This window comes from Mesoplodon mirus (assembly GCF_964341445.2).
Source record: "Mesoplodon mirus genome assembly, chromosome: 2".
NCBI lineage: Eukaryota > Metazoa > Chordata > Mammalia > Artiodactyla > Ziphiidae > Mesoplodon > Mesoplodon mirus.
In genome coordinates, this window is record NC_138977.1 from 46,648,636 (window position 1) to 46,656,538 (window position 7,903).

At 39.3% G+C, this 7,903-nt stretch overlaps 1 protein-coding gene across 1 annotated transcript in view; it reads left to right on the plus strand.

Annotated features, from left to right (window-relative positions):
- Positions 1-7,748, plus strand: part of NAAA (N-acylethanolamine acid amidase) — a 67,600-nt gene extending 59,852 nt beyond the window's left edge. Inside the window, exon 11 of the mRNA XM_082611431.1 lies at positions 7,730-7,748. The gene's annotated coding sequence lies outside the window, so the exon portion shown is untranslated. The remainder of the gene's footprint in view (positions 1-7,729) is intronic.
- Positions 7,749-7,903: the final 155 nt, after the last annotated feature.

Below are 7,903 nucleotides of genomic sequence, written 5' to 3' on the forward strand. Positions count from 1 at the left end.
TTCTCCATCGAATCTGAATGAGATCCTTGCTGGGAGTAATCTTGGTTGTAGGTTCTTCCCTTTCATCACTTTAAGTATATCATGCCACTCCCTTCTGGCTTGTAGAGTTTCTGCTGAGAAATCAGCTGTTAATCTTATGGGAGTTCCCTTGTATGTTACTTGTTGTTTTTGCCTTGCTGCTTTCAATAATTTTTCTTTGTCTTTAATTTTTGCCAATTTGATTACTATGTGTCTCGGCATGTTTCTCCTTGGGTTTATCCTGTATGGGACTCTCTGCGCTTCCTGGACTATCGTGGCTATTTCCTTTCCCATGTTAGGGAAGTTTTTGACTATAATCTCTTCAGATATTTTCTCTGGTCCTTTCTCTGTCTCTTCTCCATCTGGGACCCCTATAATGCGAATGTTGTTGCGTTTAATGTTGTCCCAGAGGTCTCTTAGGCTGTCTTCATTTCTTTTCATTCTTTTTGCTTTATTCTGTTCCGCAGCAGCGCATTCCACCATTGTGTCTTCCAGGTCACTTATCCGTTCTTCTGCCTCAGTTATTCTGCCATTGATTCCTTCTAGTGTATTTTTCATTTCAGTTATTGTATTGTTCACTTCTGTTTGTTTGTTCTTTAATTCTTCTCGGTCTTTGTTAAACATTTCTTGCATCTTCTCGATCTTTGCCTCCATTCTTTTTCCGAGGTCCTGGATCATCTTCACTATCATTATTCTGAATTCTTTTTCTGGAAGTTGTCTATCTCCACTTCATTTAGTTGTTTTTCTGGGGTTTTACGTTGTTCCTTCATCTGGTACATAGCCCTCTGCATTTTCATCTTGTCTGTCTTTCTATGAATGTGGTGTTTGTTCCACAGGCTGCAAGATTGTAGTTCTTCTTGCTTCTGCTTTCTGTCCTCTGGTGGATGAGGCTATCTAAGAGGCTTGTGCAGGTTTGGAGGGGCCTTTTTAAAAATGAGAGATGTGGGGTACTTCCCTGGTGGTCTAGTGGTTAGGACTCTGCACTTTCACTGCTGGGGCCCAGGTTTGATCCCTGGTTGGGGAACTAAAGTCCCACAAGCCACGTGTCAAGTCCCAGAATAAATAAATAAAATAATGTAAATCCATGAATTAATGTCTTTCGGTTTGGCTGTAAATGGATCAGTTAATAATACTTGACAAGGGTCTTGCCATCATGGCTGCAAAGAATCTTTTATTTGCTGTCCTTTCCAATAAACAAAACCTTTAGATAGTATTCCATGATCCTTAAGGTTTTCATCTCCTAGAACCTTGCTGTAAAAGGAGCTAGTTAGCAGTTTTTTAAAGTATCTCAATAAGTCCCTGTCAATAATGTAGTATATTTCTTTTGAATACCATGGATGAAAGTTTCCGAAAATATTGTTTTTTTTCTATAAAACCATTTTCTCAGATGCCCAACGGGTAACGAATGTACCTACTGGAGTAATGGCAATTGTGCTTCAATAGACACTATAAGGTTTTTCTGATTTGTTTTTTCATCAGGTCTAAACCATATTTGTGTGGTGGGGTCAAAATTCCCCTTTTTTGTTCCAGTATCTGCTTCTTTTCTTTAGCGGTCGTTTCCTGAGCCTGTAGAAAGAAATCTTTTATTTCATTAGCAGGGTTAATGGAGAGCAGTGGACATTCTCAAGGCTGGGCAAGATTAGTGTTTAAAGCTGCCTCTTTGGCTGCAGCATCAACAAGCTGATTTCCTTTCGCTTCCACAGTGTCAGATTTGGAATGCCCTGGTGTTTTAATAATTGCTAACTGTTTGGGTAGTTGCATAACAATTAACAACTCTGCAACCTGTTTTCCTTTTTTTTTTTTTTGGCTGCGCCTCGCGGTTTGCAGGATCTTAGTTCCCCGACCAGGGATTGAACCCCAGCCCCAGCAGTGAAAGTGCTAAATTCTAACCACTGGCCCGCCAGGGAATTCCCCCATTTTTTAAATAGGTTGTCTTGAAGAGGTTAAAAACCTCCTTGTTTCCATAGCATTCCAAAATCCTGTGCCACTCCAAAAGCATAGCAACTGTCAGTGTAAAAATTTGTTATCTGGTCTTTGGCTAGTTGGCAAGCTTGGGTTAAGGCAATTAGTTCAGCTTATTTTGCTCACATTGTTGCTGGTAAATAAGAACTTTCAGTTGTGTCCACTGTGGATGTTATTGCATATCCAGCTCCGTAATATTCATGCCTTAAGGAGGACCCATCTGTAAATCAAATAGATTAGCCTTATCAATAGGAGCTTCTTGTAAGTCATTCCTGGGAGCAAAAAGATAATCTGTTAACACTATGCAGTTTGGTTGTTTTCTTCCTGTAGTGCTGGAAGCAAAGTTGCAGGGTTAAGGTTATTACCTAGAACCAAGATAGTATTAGGTGCAGAAAGCAACAATGCCTCTTAAGAAGTTAGTTGGCATACAGAATAGTGCGAAATGTAGTGAGAGTTTAGAAGAGACTCAACTGAGTGTGGGACTTAAATAGTTAAAGGAGACCCCATTACTATTTCTTCACTAGCCTTACATAAGAGAGCCCTTGCTGAAAGGGCCCACATACAATGTAGAAGTCCTTTTGCTACCGAGTCTAATTTAGTTTGGGAGCATAGAAGCAAGTCATTTACAAGCATTTTTGTAAAAGGGTCAGAGTAAGACAATAGCTATCTGTAAGTGACAAAAGACTTAAAAGCATGGTTAAAGACCTGATTACAATGCAATTGTCAAGGAAATTTGGCTATTTCTGTGACGTATGAAATTTTAAGATAATGACTAGAATTATGGACATTTCAAATTTTAGGAACTTCATATAATTTCTAGAACATTTATATTAATAACGTTTACCCATAGAATATAACTTAAGAAGGTTTATCATTACTCATTTGACAATGTTTCCCATGTAATTTAACAGACCAAATAAGCCTGATTATTTTAATATCTCTCTTTGAGATGTTCAGGGGCCCTCTGTAGTATCCCAAAGTTAGCTAGACGTCAAAAGAACTTCATTTAGAACTTGATTTGACAAAGTTTGTCAAAGATATCAAAAGGTTTTAAATGTTTGGCCAAGTAGGATCATAAGTCACTGTGAAACAATATTTATTCACTTAACCAAAGTGACAGTAAACGATTTCAAAGGCAAGTACAGAAAGTTACTGGTAAAGAAACTTCACAATCTGTTATTAAAAGCAAATTAACATTTCAAAGACAACTTAGAGAAAAAAATCAAATTCTAATTTTACACCTTTTCACACGTAATATTAAAATTCACTTATCTAATCAAATTCAATCTAATCTAAGACAGTCTTTTTTTTCTTTTTCTTTTTTTTTTTTGGCTGCATTGGTTCTTCGTTGCTGCGCACTGGCTTTCTCTAGTTGCGGCGAGCGGGGGTTACTCTTTGTTGTGGTGTGTGGACTTCTCATTGCGGTGGCTTCTCTTGTTGCAGAGTACGGGCTTTAGGCATGTGGGCTTCAGAAGTTGTGGCATGTGGGCTCAGTAGTTTTGGCTTGCAGGCTCTAGAGCTCAGGCTCAGTAGTTGTGGCGCACAGGCTTAGTTGCTCTGTAGCATATGGGATCTTCCCAGACCAAGGATCGAACCCATGTCCCCTGCATTGGCAGGCGGGTTCTTAACCACTGCTCCACCAGGGAAGTTCCTCTAAGATAGTCTTGACCATGCATAAAACTCTTTTCTTAAGGTTCCCATTTTAGAATAAATTTCTAGAAATATATGCCATTTCATAGTATAATCTTTCAATAAAGCACAAAATATTTATTAATATTCTCATACATATTTAGTTTCACTGTATAAGAAGTCAAAAGTAGGTAAACATAGACTCCTTTAGCAATTAATGTTTCAGCATTTTATCTTATTAAAAATGGTCTAGAGGAAAAAAAATGATCTAGACATTCAGTGAATTTCCATCATTTAACTTATCAGAACTCTAAGGTTTCAAGTTGCCAGAAATCTGGAGAAACTATTTTGGGGTAGACATACGATAAAACATGATTGTTCTTAAGTAGTTTAACCAAAACCTTTTATCCCATTTATCTCTATTTCCTTACCTATGAAAATATCATCAGATCATTAATTTTCTTGTTAACAAATTTTATAACCTAGATAAATGAACTTATTGAATTTCAGTAAACCTAGGTACAATAAAAGTATTCTACTTAATGTTGATGACTCTAAAGACATGTCTATATTAATTAAACCATCAGTTTAAGCTTGCTTTTTTTTCAGTAAAGATTAATCCTAGATCACGTGATCCTTTAAAAATTTGTGCTAGTTTAAGTTACATTTAGAAATATTTGATTTGTAAGCACTTGCTTTTAAGTCAATTAAATAGAGCTCTTTTACAAATTAATTTTGATAACACCATCCAGAGGTAGGGTTATATTGTTTTTATAACATACACACAGACATACGTACATCCAGATAGACACAGACAGAGATCTCATAGTTTTCTTGCTTGAGTTTTAGAAAGCTCCCCTCTCCTTTCCCCCCGACCTTCCAGTTTTAAGTTCTATTAATTGAGCCAAGGCTGTAGTCTCAGGCGATATGGGCTATGTTTACACTTCAAGACATGATAAGAGTTATAACTTTAAGCTTTCTCCTAGGAATACTTTTGTTCTCTCAAGGTCAGAATTTTGCAAAGATGTTTTATCAAGCTGGCTTTCTCTACAGTTTTGGAACGTCAAAAGAGTTCTATCCTGGCCATTTAAGAGTTAAGATTAAAGTGCTTGCAAGCATTGGCTTTGTTTCAATTGTACATGAAGCCAGCCAGGGTTCCAGGAGTGGGTGCACATACTACGGGAGCTGTTCGGCCTTTGAGGCGCGGTTTTCCGTTATTCATCTGGTACCCTAACTCAGATATGATCCGAACAACTTTCTGAGGTCAGTGTGATGGATCGAATGTGTGCTGCTTCTGAGTCTAGCTTCCCAAGGAGTTACCCTTTGGTCTGTTCGACTCTCTTACATGTCTGAGTCTCTCCCTCTAGCAGTCTAAAACTGCCACGAGTGCTCAGAACACTAGGTGATCAGCCTTATTGTGCCCCCTGGGGAGCAGAATTTACTTAATGATTGTACTGGGATCCCCTGTAGGACCACTGCATGGCATGAGGATTGATTCTCAGACACTTCCTCTAGGTTCTCAGTCACCTGAGGACACATTATGGCCAGAAGGAGCAAAGTCCCTTTTCTTCAGAGCTCAGCAGGCTCAGTCTCTCATTTCACCAGCAACAGTTTGTTCAGACCATATATACATAATCTTTCCAATTTAAGCCAAATTAAAAAAAAAAGATGGCCAATCCAGTTCACTTCAAAGTTCCTCCTAGGTGTCTGCCTAGGAATTTCCCCTTAGGTCCCTGCCTAGGAAATAGGAAATATACCAGTATCCCCCTTAGGACTCCAAGTCCCAAGAGAAACAGCTTGAATAAAATTCAGGATGTCATTTAAAGCAATGGTGTCTGGATATCAGGAGAACTCACCAAAGCACCTGAGGCATACTAAGAAGTGGATGGGGCTCAAAGGGCCCGTGCTGGTACCAAGCACTGGTTTGGGGTAGACTCCAGGTGTCCTCTGGTGGGTGTCTCTGATATCCTGTTGGCTACCCCAAGAAAATGACAAGGAAAATTCAGTTAACTATCAAGTTAAGAAGAAAAATAAAGGGAACTTTATTTGAGCCAAACAGGATTGTAACCTAGGAAGCAGCTTCTCAGAAAGCTCTAAGAACTGTTCCACTTGTTAGGAGTCAAAAGCACAGTCATATACATTTTGGAGACAAAGAATTGTACATCAAAATGACACACTGATATTTTACATAAAGTTTATCAAGGATACATAATCCAGGTAAGCATGGGCAAAGTGAGCAGCAAGTCGCCATGACCCCCTACAGAACTGTGAAAGAGCACTATTCTTCTAAGAAGTCACATTGCTAGCATAAGAAAGAAAAAAAAATTCATCTTTATGCTTCAGCAGGCACCCCCATCTTTGAGGAGGTCTGGTTAATGTGTAATGCAGATGCATACCACACATTAGGGAGGGAAGGAAGAGGCCCAAACAAACACAGAGAGAATTTTGTGTTTAAATTTTCTTGTCCTGCCTTGAAATGTAAATTTTATTTCATCAGAGATGTGACTAGGATATTCAAGAGTTCAGAGGAGGGGCATGTTGAACTGGCTTCTTGAAGGAAGGTGAGGCCTGAAGTGAGCCTTAAGGAATGAGTAAAGTTAGTCAAGTGTGGGCTAGGACATTCCAGGTAAGAGCAAAAACCCAGAAGTCATGGTGGTCAAGAAGTAGAGTCGAAGAAAGGAGAAAAGAGATGAGGCTGGAGGAGGAGGCTTTTGGGAAGATGAGTTCTATTTGCATTACATGGAGTCTGAGGCACCCCAAAGTTCAGCAGGAAGCTGGGTGAGTGAGGCTGAAGTTAGAGTTAGTCTGAAATGGAGATGGAGATTTAAGAGGGAGTAAGTGATAGCTGAAAGTGTGAGTTGACTCAGTTATTTAAGAAGCATATACAGGGAGACGCAAGAGGGAAGAGATATGGTAACATATGTATATGTATAACTGATTCACTTTGTTATAAAGCAGAAACTAACATACCATTGTAAAGCACTTATACTCCAATAAAGATGTAAAAAAAAAAAAAGCATATACAGAGTGAGGAGAGCAGACATTTGAGACTAGAATACAAATCAAATCGACATTTAAGGGGTGGATAGAGAAAAATGAGCTCAGGAAGGAGAGAGAATAAAGAGACAGTATGAAATAAAATTCATATTTTATGGCAAGACAAGAAGAATTTAAACATAAAAAAATTTCTCTGCCCTTTGGCCTCCTCTCTCCCCTCTACTGTGCACTGTGTATCTGCATTATGCATCGACCAAACCTCCCCCATCCGCAGGAATACCTGCTCAGCCATAAAGACAACATTCTCCCAGCACCAACAAGACAATTGCTTGAAGATGACATTCCTTCTTGATCTTGTAAGGGGTCACATGACCCACCACTTTGTACTTGCAGATCTGGATTGTGTAAACTGTAATACATCATTTGCTATACAGTTCTGTCTCAAAAGAGACTTATATAACTGTGCCTTGATTTCTAACTAGCAGAACAGTTCTCAGAGCTTTCTGAGACGCTCTTCCTGGGTTATAAATCCTCAAATTTGTCTCAAATAAAATTTTCCAACTCTTTCTTAGATTGACTGATTAATGTTGTGTCAACAAGAGGTAGGAGCATGGCATCGTGGGAAGCCAAGGGGTAGAATTTAAATCAAGGCATGACTTATGACATGATGGCCTTGCTGTTCTGGCAAGGTCAGGGCTGAAAAGATGAAGGCATTGGAGACATCAGCATGAAAAGATTTGGTCAATAGTGAGGATGAAAAACATGGTGTTAAGAGGAATTAAGGAGAAAATAAGTGGTCTACTCCAGAGAAATCTGGATGAGAAGAAAAGAGAAGTTGGGTTATAGCTTGAGGGATATAGGACGTCAAAGGATGATGATGAGAGACTTCAGTATGTTTTTAGTCTGAAGAAAATCTAGTAGGAAGGTTGAAAACATAGGGGAGAGATGAGATGACACATGGAGGAAACATAGGGGAGGAATATCTCATGCACTGAGGCTGGGGAGGTCGGGGGAGGGTGCTATCACATGATAGCCTCACATTTTTTTTATGATGTGGGAGACAAGGTTCATAGATAATTTGGTCTACCTGAACTAATATTCTGCCCAAATCTCCCTATTGCAGGTTCCTTCTTCCTTTTGTCGGCAAACAATTCACTCTCCCTTGGACCTGCTATCTGCATCCTGCAGAAATATTACACTTACGCTATGGGAAGCGGCGCCTCAACCCAACATCATTTTGCTTTCCAGAATGCAGAGAAAGGTATGCGCTTCCCACCTTCAGACTAACTGTGGGTAC